The sequence below is a fragment of the Chanodichthys erythropterus genome, chromosome 10 (genome assembly GCF_024489055.1).
Source record: "Chanodichthys erythropterus isolate Z2021 chromosome 10, ASM2448905v1, whole genome shotgun sequence".
Classification (NCBI taxonomy): Eukaryota; Metazoa; Chordata; class Actinopteri; order Cypriniformes; family Xenocyprididae; genus Chanodichthys; species Chanodichthys erythropterus.
Genome location: NC_090230.1, coordinates 30,078,418 through 30,096,940, shown reverse-complemented (window position 1 = coordinate 30,096,940; position 18,523 = coordinate 30,078,418). Strand labels below are relative to the sequence as shown.

At 41.8% G+C, this 18,523-nt stretch overlaps 1 protein-coding gene across 4 annotated transcripts in view; it reads right to left on the bottom strand.

The window, feature by feature from the left end:
• The window catches only part of unc5cb (unc-5 netrin receptor Cb), a 211,189-nt gene that overhangs the window by 167,744 nt on the left and 24,922 nt on the right, over nt 1-18,523 (bottom strand). The window lies entirely within an intron of this gene.

Sequence of the window (18,523 nt, the reverse complement as noted above, 5' to 3'; positions counted from 1 at the left end):
TCTGATATGATGATTTGATGCTCAAGAAACATTTATGATTATTATCAATGTTGTATAACAAAAAACACACTTTTATTCATCAAGGACGCATTAAAATTGATCAAAAGTGATATTAATAATGTTACAAAAGATTCTATTTCAAATAGATGCGGTTCTTTTGAACTTTCAATTAATCAAAAAATCCATAAAACTAAAAAATGTATCACAGATTTCATTAAAATATTCTGTTTTCAACATTGATAATAATCATAAATGTTTCTTGAGCATCAAATCATCATATCAGAATGATTTCTGAAGGGTCATGTGACACTGAAGACTGGAGTAATGATGCTGAAAATTCAGCTTTGATCACAGGATATAAATTACACTTTACTATATATTCAGATAGAAAACAGATATTTTAAATTGTAAAAATATTTCACTATTTTTACTGCATTTTTCATCAAATTAATGCAGCCTTGGTGAGCAGGAGACTCTTTCAAAAACATGAAACAATCGTAATTATTCCACACCGGCGCTGAATGCGTGTCTGTGTGATTCAGAAGGGCACATGCGTGCGGGAGGATTGCCTGCAGGGGTCCTGTCTTTCACAGACCTCTTTCACCTCATCCGCGTTTAAGTGCATTAATATTGCACCAGGTCTGGTGGCGGGGTTAAATGGCCTCCCATCTGAGAGAAAAGGGAGGGGGATGTCAGACGGAATATTTTCTCGGCCGATACAGTGAAAGCTGCGGATTCAATCCGAGCCTCCACACGGAGGACGCCACATGAGTCATTTACAGGAAATAAAATCAGTCTCTTCTTTCCCTCCATTAGCAACACAACAAATACTCTCATTTTCTCCTCAGATGGAGGGATGAAAGCAGTATGTAAAAGTACCTTGAAGTCACAGTATTTCATCTCCATGCTAATTATGTTGAAACGTTCTGTTTTCTACAGAAACTCGGCACAAAGGCAATGATGCAAAATAATTGCAGATGAATTGACGGTAATGCTCAGGACCTTCACAACATTAATGTGTAATCTTTCCTAGTGAGAATCGAAGGACGTGTTTGACAAGTTTAATTTCCGTCAGGTTTGTACGCGTACATTCTCAGGGCCACCGAGCTTTCATCTGAGCTGTCAGACACGATTGCGTTCGCATTTTATTGCGATTGAAAGACGGCTAATTGCATATGGATTTAGACCTGTGCGATCAAAACATGTGGCAACACGGCTATTAGAAGCTGATTTACTAAGCATGCCGAATACGACTGACATCACAAGTTAACCTCGATTAACATTCATTGCAAAAGACATAATACAGTAATGAGACAAAACCAAGAACTTAAACAGGCATTCTAAAAAAGTGCAAATAAGTGTTGATGCGAGTAACATGCAGGAAAATGATCAGAGACGTCGTACAACATTGCATGACCTTTCAAAGTGTGTAATTTTACTCTAAAATCACAACCGCTTCGTCCACAATGTGAGACCCATTATGCTCTGTTGCATTTTAAATTAGACCCATACCCAGTAATTACATTCATGACAAAGAATCCACAAAGAGGAAGAGCAGAGAGGGCGGATTTTACCGGTCTTATGAGACTGACAACAGCGAGGTCAACGGGAGGTTATGCAAACGGAACAAAACACTGAAAAATTAAAGGCGTGAGCTCAAGAAAGCGGCACTCAGAGCACGAGTGGCACGACCGCCGAGAATATCCGTGAAAAGAGAACCGTTGGGAATCTAATGCGCACGAAACATTAAACATCTGACTAGACAAAATGACTGGATGTAGAGAGTAGGGGTTAACTGTGGAGCGGGCGGCCGGTAATCCATTTACAGTGAGTTAGCGAGCGCCGGAGTGAGAGGTGAGCGGATGACATTCATTCAGGGACGCCGCCATGGACTTCCAGCCCCGTTTGTCTGAGGTGTTAGACGGATAATTAACAGCACTGACTGCTCGAGGAACAGACACAAACGGTGTATTAGAAACGAGTTGATTGGCTGTGTTTGTGGGCTTAGAGAGCTCTGTTGATGGGTGTGAATGAGAAAGATACGGTGTGAGGGGTTAGAGAACTGGGTCAGATTGACATCACATGTAGGGTCTGATGAAATTCCATTTTAATTTAATGAATTATGATTTTTTTTTGGATTCCATTTTAATCAGTTTAGTAATCAAAAAGCATGTCTAATTTATTAAAATCATGAAACTAAAACCTTTAATAAATTGAAATACAAAATACGTTTTTTCTATGAAATACTTTTTTTTTTTTTTTCCCAAATTCTGTTTTAGATTTTTCCAAATTCCATTGTTTCCATTTAAATTATTCTGGATTCCCTTTTTTTTTATTTTTTTTTATTTAATTTCTTTTGGACTCCATTTTAATGGTTGTATTCAAAATCAAAAAATCAAAAAAAGCATGACATCATGAATTAACTGACATCATGAAACTTAAACTTTTAATAAATTGTTGTTAAATTGTATAACAAAAAAATCTCCCTAGAATTTTTTTTTAATAATTTAAAAAAAAAATTTAGGGCACTATGAAATATGTTTTATTTTTATTTTTATCAAATTCTGTGTTTTCTGTTTTAAGTTGTCTGGACTCCATTTCAATTAATTTAATTCATAAAAACAACAACATGTATTATTATTTTTTAAATAATTTCTATAAAATCTTTTTTTTTTTTTCTTTTTTTTTTCAGAAATTCTGTGTTGTGTATTTTAACTTTTCTGGCAATCAAATGAAGGCATAAAATATTAATTAATTTAATTTATCTTTAAATCATATGAAATTAAACTTTTTTGTCAAACAAAGTGCTACACAACAGCGCTTTACTGTTAAAATTAAAACAAAAAAAATTGAAAAGAAAAATTGTTAATAAAAATTTATTATTATTAGTGTTAGTATTATTATTACATTGAGATATAGCTAAATTCTACTGTACAAAAGTAAAAAGTCACAATTTCTTCAAGTTAAACCAAACTTTTATTTTGACAGGTTGTAGTGAAGACCTTTGAGTTTCTTTGTGTTTATGATACGACAATAGTTTTTCTCAAGTAAAACGGTAAAATGCTTATGAAGTGACTCTCAGAGCGGCTCTGGAGATGAAGATCACGCATTCAGAGGCTGAAAACACCGCGAGCGTCATGCATGCTTCAGAAAGGAAACACGAAGAACATACATAATTCATAAATAGTCTTTTTGCGGTTTAATATTCATAACACTCATATCTAGTCAACTGATACGGGGTTTCTCAATGGCCAATGGATCAATGTCCAATATAATATTGCTGATTTTTGACCAGACTTAAGGGAAAACAAACCCTGTTTCTCAGCCAAACATGCAGTTACAAGCCAATGGAAAAGATGACAACACTAAAAAAAAGTCTACAGTGGAAAAGCGCCCATGTTGGAAAGCAAAAAAATCCAACTCAATTAATTTTCTGGCATTTGATTAAATAGAATGTGTGGAAATTCATTTTCAGTAAATATCAGGCGCTGAAAAGCTCGTCTGTTATGCTCTGAAATGCCACACTTGGTTACATACAGGTACACGGATTAAAGGTTGCTGCAGGGTGAAGTCGTTCTGTCTAGTCGTGCTCTCTATTACATTTCCCTCTGATTCAAAAGGCAATTCACGCCTCTCAATGCACCGCATTTACATTCCCACATCATCACTGGATCGACAAGTGCCACACACACAATATGCATGGTCATAGGAGCAATGGAGGGGAGGAAAACATAATAAAAAATAATATCAGAGGCAATAATGCAATTACTGAGAATAATGGAGAGTAGAGGCTGTGGGAACACCCGTTGAGTTTCTCCACAAACTGATAGGTTTTTCATGCAATCGAGAACCAAATCCAAAAATCAATCATTCAAGAGAAAAACCTTCTGACAGTGCGGTAGAATATCTCACATTAAATCACATTTTATTCAGAAAGACTGGACAGCAAAAACCAATGAGGTTCATTCTCATGTTATGCAGCACGTTTGAGCTTCTTCAAGAACCAATGAGGTTCATTATCGTGTTACGCAGCACGTTTGAGCTTCTTCAAGAACCAATGAGGTTCATTATCGTGTTACGCAGCACGTTTGAGCTTCTTCAAGAACCAATGAGGTTCATTATCGTGTTACGCAGCACGTTTGAGCTTCATCAAGAACCAATGAGGTTCATTCTGGTGTTACGCAGCACGTTTGAGCTTCTTCAAGAACCAATGAGGTTCATTCTGGTGTTACGCAGCACGTTTGAGCTTCTTCAAGAACCAATGAGGTTCATTATCGTGTTACGCAGCACGTTTGAGCTTCATCAAGAACCAATGAGGTTCATTCTGGTGTTACGCAGCACGTTTGAGCTTCATCAAGAACCAATGAGGTTCATTATCGTGTTACGCAGCACGTTTGAGCTTCATCAAGAACCAATGAGGTTCATTATCGTGTTACGCAGCACGTTTGAGCTTCTTCAAGAACCACAGAGGTTCATTATCGTGTTACGCAGCACGTTTGAGCTTCCGCAAGAACCAATGAGGTTCATTCTGGTGTTACGCAGCACGTTTGAGCTTCAACAAGAACCAATGAGGTTCATTCTCGTGTTACGCACCACGTTTGAGCTTCTTTAAGAACCAATGAGGTTCATTCTGGTGTTACGCAGCACGTTTGAGCTTCAGCAAAAACCAATGAGGTTCATTCTCATGTTACGCAGCACGTTTGAGCTTCCCCAAGAACCAATGAGGTTCATTCTCGTGTTACGCAGCACGTTTGAGCTTCATCAAGAACCAATGAGGTTCATTCTGGTGTTTTACGCAGCACGTTTGAGCTTCATCAAGAACCAATGAGGTTCATTATCGTGTTACGCAGCACGTTTGAGCTTCATCAAGAACCAATGAGGTTCATTATCGTGTTACGCAGCACGTTTGAGCTTCTTCAAGAACCAATGAGGTTCATTATCGTGTTACGCAGCACGTTTGAGCTTCCGCAAGAACCAATGAGGTTCATTCTGGTGTTACGCAGCACGTTTGAGCTTCAACAAGAACCAATGAGGTTCATTCTCGTGTTACGCACCACGTTTGAGCTTCTTTAAGAACCAATGAGGTTCATTCTGGTGTTACGCAGCACGTTTGAGCTTCAACAAGAACCAATGAGGTTCATTCTGGTGTTACGCAGCACGTTTGAGCTTCTTCAAGAACCAATGAAGTTCATTCTGGTGTTACGCAGCACGTTTGAGCTTCTGTAAGAACCAATGAGGTTCATTCTGGTGTTACGTAGCACGTTTGAGCTTCTGCAAGAACCAATGAGGTTCATTCTGGTGTTACGCAGCACGTTTGAGCTTCATCAAGAACCAATGAGGTTCATTCTGGTGTTACGCAGCACGTTTGAGCTTCATCAAGAACCAATGAGGTTCATTATCGTGTTACGCAGCACGTTTGAGCTTCATCAAGAACCAATGAGGTTCATTCTGGTGTTACGCAGCACGTTTGAGCTTCTTCAAGAACCAATGAGGTTCATTATCGTGTTACGCAGCACGTTTGAGCTTCCGCAAGAACCAATGAGGTTCATTCTGGTGTTACGCAGCACGTTTGAGCTTCAACAAGAACCAATGAGGTTCATTCTCGTGTTACGCACCACGTTTGAGCTTCTTTAAGAACCAATGAGGTTCATTCTGGTGTTACGCAGCACGTTTGAGCTTCAACAAGAACCAATGAGGTTCATTCTCGTGTTACGCACCACGTTTGAGCTTCATCAAGAACCAATGAGGTTCATTCTGGTGTTACGCAGCACGTTTGAGCTTCTTCAAGAACCAATGAGGTTCATTCTGGTGTTACGCAGCACGTTTGAGCTTCTGTAAGAACCAATGAGGTTCATTCTGGTGTTACGCAGCACGTTTGAGCTTCATCAAGAACCAATGAGGTTCATTCTGGTGTTACGCAGCACGTTTAAGCTTCTTCAAGAACCAATGAGGTTCATTATCGTGTTACGCAGCACGTTTGAGCTTCTTCAAGAACCAATGAGGTTCATTCTGGTGTTACGCAGCACGTTTGAGCTTCATCAAGAACCAATGAGGTTCATTCTGGTGTTACGCAGCACGTTTAAGCTTCAGCAAGAACCAATGAGGTTCATTCTCCTGTTACGCAGCACGTTTGAGCTTCTTTAAGAACCAGTGAGGTTCATTCTGGTGTTACACAGCACGTTTGAGCTTCTTCAAGAACCAATGAGGTTCATTATCGTGTTACGCAGCACGTTTGAGCTTCAGCAAGAACCAATGAGGTTCAACCAATTTTGACTAAACTGAACAGTTCATATGAATTTGTTTTATGATCTCTTTATGAACATTTTGAAGCTTCAAAGTGGTAGTAGCGTAGCAGTCAATGGAGGGACAGAAATTGCTCAGATTTAATTAAAAGAGTCTTCAAGATGAACGAAAGTCTTACGGGTTTGGAACGACATGAAGGTGGATAAAGGATTTTTCATTTTTGGGTGAACTAACACTTTCATCTCATCGAAAGAGCAACCTCTGTTGTCTTCGATTTTATTTCAGGATCTAATAATCACACAGATGAATTGATGAAGAGAGACAGCTTTGTCCCTTCAATTCCCACCTCAGCGTTAATTGAGAAGACAATTACAAAGCCGAAAATCTGAGCGAGGAGGCTAGATCATATTCACGTTCATTTGTTGTATTGGTAATGAATGACTACACGGGTAATTCACTTCCATATAAATTTGGGTTCACCTGGGAATCTCAAATTTACCCTCCAGCTGTCTCCATCTCACAACACAGCACACGCCTGCAGCTCTGCTTCTTTGGACTTGGCACTCACAAGAGGAGATAAACTCTGCAAATAAACACACACAACGGTAGAGCGGGCACTGCTGACAGGAAATGCCTCCAAACACCAGGCCTGATGGAAAAAAAAACTCCAAAGACCAATAAAAAGCATGAAGGAACGTAAAGAAAGGGCAGCCTGCCCTCTATTGTTCTGAGAGAAGAGTCTTTGAAGGACTCTTTCATGTGGCCCCGGGGCCTCCGCTCTATCCTGCTCCTTCCTCCAGCAGCTGGGGTGCAGGCGGGCCCCAGGGCAACAGAATCCACCGCAACGCTGCTTGGCAGCAGGGAGGACTGAGCTGATTTTCTCATGCCAACTGTTGGCTGTCGTTTAATACTGTGAGTGAAGAGTCTGCCCCCGCTGGCCCCAGCTAACCCCTCTCCCGCTGAGCAAATGAAAGCCTGTGTGTGCTGTAGGCTGGATGTTTCGCTGCCACACCGCAGGGGGCGTTCCACCATTCAGACCAGGCCTGGGGCAAGTCATCCGTCTTACGGGTAACAGGGATCTCTCTCTCCCCTTCTCTTCCTGAGTGGCTGGTTTTCCGTCTGGAATGCACCTCCCTGCGGTGTGGGTTGAAAGCATTCTTATCACTCCCCCATCATCAGGGTTTATTTAATAACTATCACAATAAAGTCAACAACAGGCCTGAGTAAGGGGCCTCTCCAGACCCAACCAGTGTGATGAATTGGGCCCATCTGCCCCGGAGGTTAGCAGGCTGCCCCAACCCGGCCTCGGGCCAAGAAAACAGGACAGGATGGGCACATTTGTGATGGCACGCCAGAGCGCACACTGGGCCGAAAGAGTTCGGCCAATATTTTCACAGTGGCAACCCAAAGCTAGAGCCAAAGCCATTGCCAGTGACATGCAGTGCAATATGGACACACTTGTGCCTGTGTTCTGGACTATCTTCCCCATTCATGATTCAAGAGATGGGCTGTGGCAGCATAACGGTTGGTTGTGCTGAAATACGGCTCTGGTAATGGAGCCTTCATTTTGTAGCGTTATCTATGTGGTAGCCGGAGTCCAAAGCGCCTGAGAGCTCATTTCTCATTCTTATCTGCACTCCTTAAAAAGATGTAGGTGCCATAATCACCGTGGTCTCCCACTGCTGATGTCCGCTGGCCGGCACATAACGACTATGGAAATGAGCAATAACCAGTGAAAAATGGCTTGATTTGACCCCTTGATTTGCCTATAATTTGCGAAAGAGTGCGAGCGTGATTCATTAAAAAGGAAATCAGGAGAACTGAACCTCACAAATACACCCGTGCCCGAAAGCTGACCTTGATGCGGTTAACTTTCCCCCGCTGTGACCGGGAACAGGACATATGCGATCTTCACCTCTGCCAGCTCACCTACGGGCCAACAATGCATCTGCCCCCGCATTCACACCTGCAATGATTATACCACGGCTGGAAGAGTGTGATATCGAGAGCGCAGGGAGGAAGAAAGGCAAAAAAAGAGATAGCAAGAGGGGACATGATTTAAGGTCTCTCAAGTAAGCACTTTCCCCTCATACCCTCTTTTCTTACCTCTATCCTCTTTTTCTCTCTCGTCTTATTCTCTGTCTCCCTTTTAAAGATGATGAATGGCATGGCGGTGAGAGGCTATTAATCAGGGCACTGTTGTTGAAGAGGTCCTGATAGGGCTTAACATTGCCCCAGTGTTGCGGTGGAAACCAAGGTACGGTCTGGACACAACGGCATGAGCAGCTTTTCCAATAAGTGTGGCACGGAAAAAAACTCCAAATACTGTCTACATAAGCACACTGGGCATTTAACTGCACAGCAATATAGATGTAGCAAACGGGTCAAATTATGGTCCCTTATGGACTTGAACCAGGCAGAATCTGCTGACTTTAAGCATTTTCTGTGCTGATTCTGAAGGGGGAAAATCTGCAAAATAGTTTTAAACATGTGTTAAATTGGTATATAAAAGCATTATCCAATTGCATTTAATGAAGGATGATTTCTATGGAGTTATGTGGGAACCGATTATTCCTTTTCTTTGGCAAAAGAAAGTGACCAGAAATGAAAAACTTTGTCTTATTAGCATGGGGCTTCCATTTCCATATAATTAGCATATTCTGGTTACATATATATATAGAAGCTTGTTTCCACCATGAAATAAAAACAAAAAAAGGCAATTACTACTCTTCTCACAATTCTGACTTTTTTTCTCACAATTGCGAGTTTATATCACGCAATTCTGACTTTATTTCTCATAATTCTGACTTTATAACACGCAATTCCGACTTTATAACACGCAATTCTGACTTTTTTCTCAGAATTGTGACAAATTTGCAATTGCGTGTTATAATATCCAATTGTAAGGGAAAAAATACTGACGTCAGAATTGTGAGTTATAAAGTCAGAATTGCAACTTTGTATTTCGTAATTCTGACTTTATATCTCGCAATTTTGATTTAATATAAAGAAATTCTGACTTTATAACACAATTATGACTTCATATCAAGCAATTCTGACTCTGGGGCTGTTTACACGACACCTTTTTCAACTAAAAACGTAAAACTTTTTATGAGTTTACATGACAGCGGTTTTTGAAAACGGATTTCAAAGTGCGAGGTTTTGAAAACGGTCTCCATGTAAACCACAAAAACGCGAATCTGTGAAAAGGATGACATAATGCACATGCGTATTACATGTTCAGTCTATAGGGTTTCATTGCCATCTAACGGCCTGCCAGCAGAATACAGCGTTTTTAGTCATTTTCATGTATTCGTGTAAATGGGGATCGTTTTGAAAATGGTGCCGTCTGTACGTGGAAAACTTCGTTTTAAGCATATCATTGTAGTGTAAACATACCCTCAATCAAGTAATTCTGACTTTATAACTCGCAATTGCGAGAAAAAAAGTCACAATTTTGAGATAAAAAGTTGCAATTACCTTTTTGTTCTTTTATTTAGTGGCGGAAACAAGCTTCTAAACATATATCTGGGGAAGAAAAACTTTTTGCAAACTTTTTGCTTTTCTATAACTAACTGAAAAGGGATGCAACACAGCAAACATTTACTAGAGATGAAAAGTACTGCAAAAAAAAAAACAGATCCTGGAGCAGAAGAGAGAAGCCAGCTGGGATCACAGACGTTGAATATTTCCTTTACTGGTCAGTTAATTTGGTGCTGATCAAAGCTGCCCTGCCCCGGAGACACTGGTGGGTAAACAGGTCAGGTTATCAAAGCAGACCTCCTTATTCACAGGGACTTGAATATAAGACCACCACCGCAGGGGCCGCGGCCACTGTAGAGGGTTCAAACCTGACGAAACTACTATGATCAGAGACGAGCTGGTGAAGAGCTGCCACACAAGACAGAAAGCAGAACCACACGGCACTGGAAAAGTATCTGCCAAAGACATGAGCGAATTTTTGTGGTAAGGATTCAGGAAATTCCCAGCATCCTCCCGCTGCCATATGGGATTTGGGTGGCCTTGAACGCTCCGTGTGAATAGCTGCATTGTTGCTCCGAGTTTTCAATAGGCTGTAGATCACGGCACGGAAGAACAATGGAATGAATCAACCGAGGACCTTCGTACGGTCAAGTGAGGCCCATCTAAGAGAAAGCACAGCAGGTAGACGTGTGATTTAGCATGAAGGAATAACTCGACAGACAATAGGTTGATTGCTGACACCGATTCAATCACGACTGACTGAGGGAGGAGTGAGTGGGAGTCCGAAGCGACTGTAAGGAGGTGACAGTAGGCTCTCATTTCCTCTCGCTCTGTTCAATCATTTAACAGCGTGCGTTCCAAAAGGTGAGCGGCCATCTCAGGTTCCGCATGCAGATGAGGCTGAGAGGTTCAGCCAGAGGGGAGTAAGCTGGATTGGGCACTGAAGGAGGTTAACCACTTGCTGTTTCTAATCAGTCACTCTCTCTTTCACCAGGTCCCCTCTCAGGTTTCTAGCGACGTGGAAAAGAGGGGGAAAACATCTAAAATTACAAACTCCCCTACGTTCATCACAGTTTCTATTAAAAGTGCAGCTATTTCGAGTGGGAAGTTCCCAGAACCTCTCAAAGAGGGAGGTGAAAGGTGTAATCAGAGGCAGAAATTAGAGGTTATAAGGCGTACTCACAGTTGTACTTTTCTTTTTGACTTTTAGCAGCTTAGCAGCCTCAAAGCACCACGCTTCATCAGCCCCTTTCTCAAAGCAGTTTAACTGTGACAGAAACGGAAAACGCGAGAGCATGGTGTTGTGCAAATACCAGCAACAGGAAAAACCACAAACGCATTGTATTGTGCACCTATCAGCTTCGATTAACTTCAGCAATAATGCCTAACTCCAAGCAATGATGCTTTGGGTCACCGTCCGCCCTTGACCCACCTAAAGCACATGTTACTTCCACTCCATCCCTGAAGCCAATTTCTTCAGCAGGAGGACTTGATTGGACATTGCATTCCCAGAGCCATCACACTCCCTCCAGCACTTTCAAATGTCCTTCTCCACAGGAAAACCGGAGCTCTGAGGAGCTTTATTCTGTGTCTACTCCTCAACTTCCTTTAACTTAGGACTCATTCATAACTGGCGTATGAAAAGACAGCAGAATTAGAAAGCTATCGACTGTGATCCATCAACGTGGTACTGTGGCACTGCTAATTCATGTTGGGTCTGAACGTAAAGACAGAGAGAGCTATATTGGGCCCGAAGGAAGTTAAAGGATTAGCTCACTTCAGAATCAAAATTTGTCATACGAGATGTTTATGTCTTTCTTTCTTCAGTTGAAAAGAAATTATGGTTTTTGAGAAAACCTTCCAGAATTTTTCTCTATATAGTGAATTTCAACAGCTACCAATGGGTTGAAGGTCCAAATGTCAGTTTCAGTGCAGCTTCAAAGAGCTCTACATGATCCCAGATGAGGAATAAGAGTCGTATCTAGTGAAATGATCAGCCATTTTCTAAAAGAAATAAAAAAATGATATACTTTTTAACCACAAATGCTCGTGTTGCACTGCTCTGCAATGCGCAATCTATAACATAATCATGTTGGAAAGATAAGACCCTTATTCCTCGGATGGGATCTTGTAGAGCCCTTTGAAGCTGCAATTTGGACCTTCAAACCATTGGTAGCCGTTGAAGTCCACTATATGGAGAAAAATCCTGGAATGTTTTCCTCAAAACCTTAATTTCTTTTCAACTGAAGAGAGAAAGGCATGAACATCTTGGATGACATGGGGATGAGTAAATTATCAGGAAATTTCAATTCTGAAGTGAACTAATCCTTTAACCAGTGCAAACTAATCAAGTTAAATCCCAACAGTGCACAACCAATGCAAATCTCAGTGTATTCGGTCAGGGTGATTCAGTTGGTCTTATACTGAGATTCAGACATCCATTCTCAAAAAGAAAGACAGATTGACTCTGTGTGAATTGGCTATCAGTGCCGCCCCATTGTGACAGAAAATGAAATTCCCAATTAAGCCTTAAATACGTGTCAAAACACATTAACTTGGCTTTAGCTCATGCAACACCTTGTACTTTAAAAAATTCAGTGCAAAGCCCAACATTCACAATACAGTTACCATCCATCCTCGTGGGTCCAGACGTCTAACCACTGTCCACACTAATGATGTCGTTCCCGAAGATGATGACCTGATACAAGCACCGCACATTAAATCACACAGGCAGCTGAGTTAAACAGTGTCAGACAGAGTAAACGTTACTGTACAAGGAGAGCAAATAGGTAAATGCTTGGTGCTAATTACAGCTGACGGACCACTGGAGTGTGTGAGTTTCAGAGAAAAGCAAAGGGTCAGAAGCACAAATTGATGAACACACACTCACACACAGACAGGGCATTCACAGAAACCACATCGATAATGCTTATTCTGTGGTCTGGGGACATGCATGGCAGAGTTTAAATAACTTTAATGAACCTTATCTTGTCCGAATTGGAAACAGAAGCCCACACAGGGCAGCATTTATCAAGTGGATGAGGACTCAAGACAGATTTTAAAGAGCTCTGTTCTAAACCCTAGTAAACTGCCTTGTGGCTAATGCCTACATAGCATTCTAATGCAGCATCCAAATTGCAAAGAAACTTCACAAATACAAGAAAAAAGAAACCGGTAAGCGTCTGGTCCCACAAGAGTGAATGGTAACTGTATTGTGAATGTTGTTCTTTGCACTGAATTGTGCACAAATGACTGATTTGAAATGCTCTACATTAGCACACAAATACTTTTGTACTTTTTGTACTTTTACGATTGATTCCAGCATGTTGCAAACAAATACTATCGGCCCTGTTTTATCGATCTAAGCGCATGGCACAGGTGCACTTAGGGCGTGTCCGAATCCACTTTTGCTAGTTTTAACAATGGAATAAATGGTCGGCGTGCTAGGCACATGTTTGAAAAGGGTTGTACCTAGTCTCTTCATGAGTCATGGGTGTGTTTTGGCCGTAACGTGCAATAAACCACCCATGCCCTTGAAAAGCCAGGTGTGTAACCCCTCCTGTTCGAACCGCCCGCTCTATGCGGGACTCGAACCCGGGTCCGCAGGCATAGGAGTCGGGCGCTTTAACATCTCTAGCCTCTTGAATTCAGGGTTTACTCGCAATACTGCGCCATTGACTTTAGACCAGGTTTTTGTTGGTCAATGGCACAGTCGTTTTCAGTTGCCTCAAAATAGCAACACGCCAACAATGCACCTGAACACACCTCGTTTTCAGACCAGCAACCCCATGGGCGAACAGATGGGCGTAAGTGCATTTGCTATTTAAACAATGTGGGTGCTGGACGTGAAAAAGATAACTGCGTTGGGCCGAAACTAGCAAAAAACACTTGCGTCACATCTGGTGTTGCATTGCGCCGGGTGTATGAGGTCTGTTTTCTTTTTTCACTGAGCTCTACATTTTGTGATTGCCGACTAAGAGCCTAGCGAAAAGAAGATATCTTAATTAATCTGCATAGCTTTTAAAAATAGCCAAATACCTTAAAATGCTGCCTAAGTAAGCAAGCGTGTCTGCTATGAGTTTCTGAGGACGGCAGGGGTTCTGTCCCAGTCCTGTTGTGTTTTTATGAGAGCACTCTGGAGCGTTGCGCCATTTGTCTCCCAGTTGCTTCCAGGAAGCAGTTTATAAATACACTGTGAGTCTTCCCACAATTATTTTATGACATAGTGAGTTTCAAGAGACAGTTGACAAGACTCTAGATGCACCAACTTGCCTCTTTTTTGTTCCCTCTTTTCTTCTTTGTCTCTTTCGGTGATGTTTCACCCACAACAGTCTTACAGAAAGAATCAAGAGGTTTAACATTAGCACACTGGGAAAGAGTCACTGCTTTGTGCTGCTGTGTCTTTTTCTGTGGTAATTTTAAAGGGCAAAAGATAAGAAAAGTTCACTAGAACTGTCTCTCTCTTTCCCTCTCCTGCTTGTGATCCTCTCTGTGTCCCTCTGGGCCCGTTTGAGCAGTGGTGGAAAGCGGCCTAAAAAAACAAGTGGTGGAAAAGGTTTTCAGCAAGTTAATTACAACAGGGTGAGGGCTGTGAAAGGCCACATTGTTTGTGTCAGGGGCAGTCAGCATCAAAGGTCTGATTCAGGCGCATTCAGCGCACCTCAAACCCTGCTGGGCTGGACGGCGTACGGCGTTAAACACCGGCCTTAAAGACGCCCTCGTGGCTGTTTGCTGTTTTTCTTCAAAGTGATGAAACAATATTTGGAGTAGCAGAATAAACACGATGAGAGGTAATGGGCCAGAGGGGAGGAAGGGCGTCATGCGGCTCGGCCCAGTCAACGGCGCTCTTGTTTGCCACGTTTACTCTGAAGAGAAGAGTCCGCTGACCTTCAGGGAGGTCATCTGTATCCGGACATTTACCCTCCTTACTTCTATTGTGGCACAAGCACAACACACAAAAGGAGTCAGGAAATGACATCATGAGCATCCTAAGCTGGAGCTGGCAAACAGGCCATCTTCTGCGGTTGCATATAGCATGCGAATCTCTCCGGAGTGGACTGTGGGCAGTGCCATATGTAATGGAAACCAGACTAATGATACAAAACAACAAAAACAAAGAGCAGGAAAAAAGCTGAATGTCATTAAAAGATGCATGTGTGTCTATGCTGGGAAGCAGACTGTTTATGCTCTTATTTCCTTCTGGGGGCAACAGAAAGTATGTGAAAACACTGCACATTCTTATTTTTCCTCTCAACGTGGCACATTTGCAGGCTGCGCTGTACCTCATACTGTGAAAAGCAATTTGTGTTTGGGGGGCTCGTACCTGAGTCCCAATTATGTTATCAGAGACAAAAGCAGCTGCTGTGGAGAACTAGGAGTTCTTCAGCAAAATGCTCTGCAATGATTCCCTTTCTATATTCTTTCCTGTGATGACTTATTTCCTGTTAAATCAGGAAGTTAAGGCGGGACTTAAGTAATAGCTAGTCCTATGGAGGTGGCATTAGTGTGTAGTCATGAGTCATTAGTCATGAGTCATTAGTGTAGCGGAACACATCTTTTGGTTCGGCACGTGTAACCCCTCCTGTTCGAACCACCCGCTCTAAGTGGGACTCGAACCTGGATCCGCCGGCATGGGAGTCGGGCGCTCTAACAAGGAGGCTAAAGACCACAGCCTCAGCATCAGTCGCCTCTTGAGATCAGGGGAGTGATGTTTACATGCACAGCTCTTACCGCCTACGTCCATTACACATCCGGGTCAAGGCACCAATGTAACTCCTGTCCGTGTTTGATATTAAACACTGTTATTAAATGCGCATTAAGCTGCAAAAGAGACACTATTTCCCAGGCATCTTTCTGTGCGCGCTCCAATTCGGACCCAAACGTGAATAAGCTAATGGGCTTCAGATATGCGGCTAAACGTGTACACACAAAAGTTTAAAGTTGGAGAGTATTCATGTAAACACAGTGGGTTATGTCTTCAGTAAACGTAGAGTTGAGAAAGAAAATGTGTGTGTAACAGTATATTGGATCCGTGCATTAGCTCTTAAAGTGACAGCAGCCTATTAAACCTGCTGCAGTCTGTCATTAATGATAATTGCTGACTGTTTATTTGTCTTCTGTAATTATTTTGAGGACCTTTTGTTTGCTGAAGCGTTGATAAACGTGAAATTTCACTGATATTTAAAATTACTCATATTGTGAAATAAGTCTCTGATTATATGGCCCACCAATAATCATGTTCAATAATCGTGATTATGTTTTTTTCTATAATCGAGCAGCCCTACACTAACGTTTAGATGTTGGCCTCAAAGCTGAAGACCCACATTAAATGGGGTATTTAAAGACAATCTGTAAAATAAACTCTTGCAATATTAAAAACAACCCCCTCACATGCCTTGGTCAAAAACATAAGTGTGCAAGTAGACGGTGGGTCACAACTGAACAGATGTCTGGAATAAGATATGACAGCGGGCTACAAGAACAAAAAGCATTGCATGTTCTGCATCAAACGCGCTGCCCGGCATGTTTTTTAGATGGCACAATCAAAGGACAAGTGATTAAACTCGCCGTCGCCCCACTGTGAGCAGGCCCAGGATGTATTTGGGGATGTAATTACAGGACTGGAGACTGGGTTAGATCACGCCGGAGGAGTTTTCCTCTCTGGCACTCACCTGCATCACATTAGAAGAGATGAGAGAGCTTAGGACGGGGGAATGAAACTGTTTACCCAAGAGTCACTCATCAGTAAATCAATGCTAGAGAGGGCGGCCCATGGGTTCTGACAGGATATCCTGACTCTATGGCTACAGGACCCTGCTGTGTGTGACCTGAGGTGGGTGGTTTAAGTAAGGAAAGTATACATACACGCTTTTATCTTGTGATAAGACTGCAGTAGTGACCGCTCTTGTGACTGTTCTTGATCCATTTCTTCCAGCTACGAGATGAACTGCAGCATTTGATTTCAAGCAAAAGTAGTTTGTGAATAAATGAAAAATGGGTTTCTCAAACTGGGGTTTGAGAGTTCATAAAGTAATTAAATCCTTAAAATTAAAATAAATCATTTAAAAAAACAAAATCTGACACTTACTAAAAAGATGAAATATTTTGTTTGTTTATCAGCACATCATTTGGCCATTAACCAACATCAGAGAAATGTTAACATGCAAATATGTTGTTAAATTATTGAAATATTGACTTGAGCTCAAAGGGGTTTGGCTGAAAAACAGTTTGGGAATCTCTTTCCTAATGCATAGTGAATTATCTAATCGAATCAAAAATGCTGGGTTAAAAACAACCCAAGTTGGGTTGAACTTGGACAAACCCAGCGATTGGGTTAAATGTTTGCCCAACCTGCTGGGTAGCTTCATTTAACCCAACTATTGTTTAAAAATCACTATATGGCTGGTTTAAAATGAACCCAAAATAGGTTGAAAATTAAAAATCAGACACATAATTACTAGAGGCAACAATAATAATCAAAAGGTGAACATTTATTAATAAGCAATTTAATAAATGTTTATTGTTTAATTATTATTCATTAAACTTCTTAATAAATGTTCATTTGCAACATACTTTGTGTTAATTTTAAGCAAGCAATACAGCATTTTTTAAACAATAGTTGAGTTAAATAAAATTGCCCAGCAGTTGGGCAAACATTCAACCGAATAGCAGGGTTAAAACAACTCAATTGACTGGGTTAAAACAGCCCGATTCGCTGGGTTAAAATAACCCAATTGACTGGGTTAAAACAGCCTGATTCGCTGGGTTAAAACAGCCAATTCGCTGAGCTAAAACAACCCAATTCGCTGGGTTAAAACAGCCAATTCGCTGGGTTAAAACAGCCCAATACGCTGGGTTAAAACAACCCAATTCACTGGGTTAAAACAGCTATTTGAGCTAATTTTGGGAGAAAATCTGCAGGGCATTAACACATTAAGCACTCTTAACTTACACTGAAATCATAAATTAGCCAAAATATTTGATGAAAAAACACGCAGTTAGGCTGATGACACATAAAACGTTTTTAAATCAACATAAACATTGAATTTACATGAACAAACAGTATAAGATCAAGTTTGCCCTGGTTATGACGAGCCAGATTTAACGCTGCCGTTAATGGGCTTAATTAGTCGTCCACGTAACCCTGCTCCAAGATTCCTGATCCCGGGAAACGGAGGCGGCTCAGGATGCGACTTTTGAATAGGATTACAGGAGACTAACATCCTTCAGACACTCCAGCGAAAACAAACAAGGCTTTGAAGGTGACGGGGTCCTGGACGCGGCCGCCGCACCTGACAGAGAGGACACGGCCACCGACAGAATAAACAGCAGGATTAATGTCGTTCTGAGCGGATCTCTCCCACGGATACTCCCCTTTTCTCCCGCTAAGGGATTATCTGTCAGAGCCTGGCTGAATCACCGCACTAGACACCCTGGGCTGTCTCTGGTCGTTGGCACGGCTCTCACTCACTGCTTCTTCTGGCCAGATCGGTTTATCATTAACCCGCCCTACCAGTGAGTAATGCGAAGTAGACAAGGACGATGACAAAACGACCTTCTGTCTGTGCGCGAGTTGCCCGACCACCCCTACGCTTCCTCGCAAGCATATCTGATGACCCCCCATCCCTGACAAATCCGCCTCCAGGGAGCTTCCCAGACACGGATACCCCTGTCTGTTGTAATTGATCATCGGACGTCAGCTGGCAGGTAGAGCTGCGGGACCTGTGAAGAAAGAGGCTGGGGAGATAATGATTTAAGTGACTTTGTAGAGGTCAGAGGTTCGAGACGGAGGTCACGG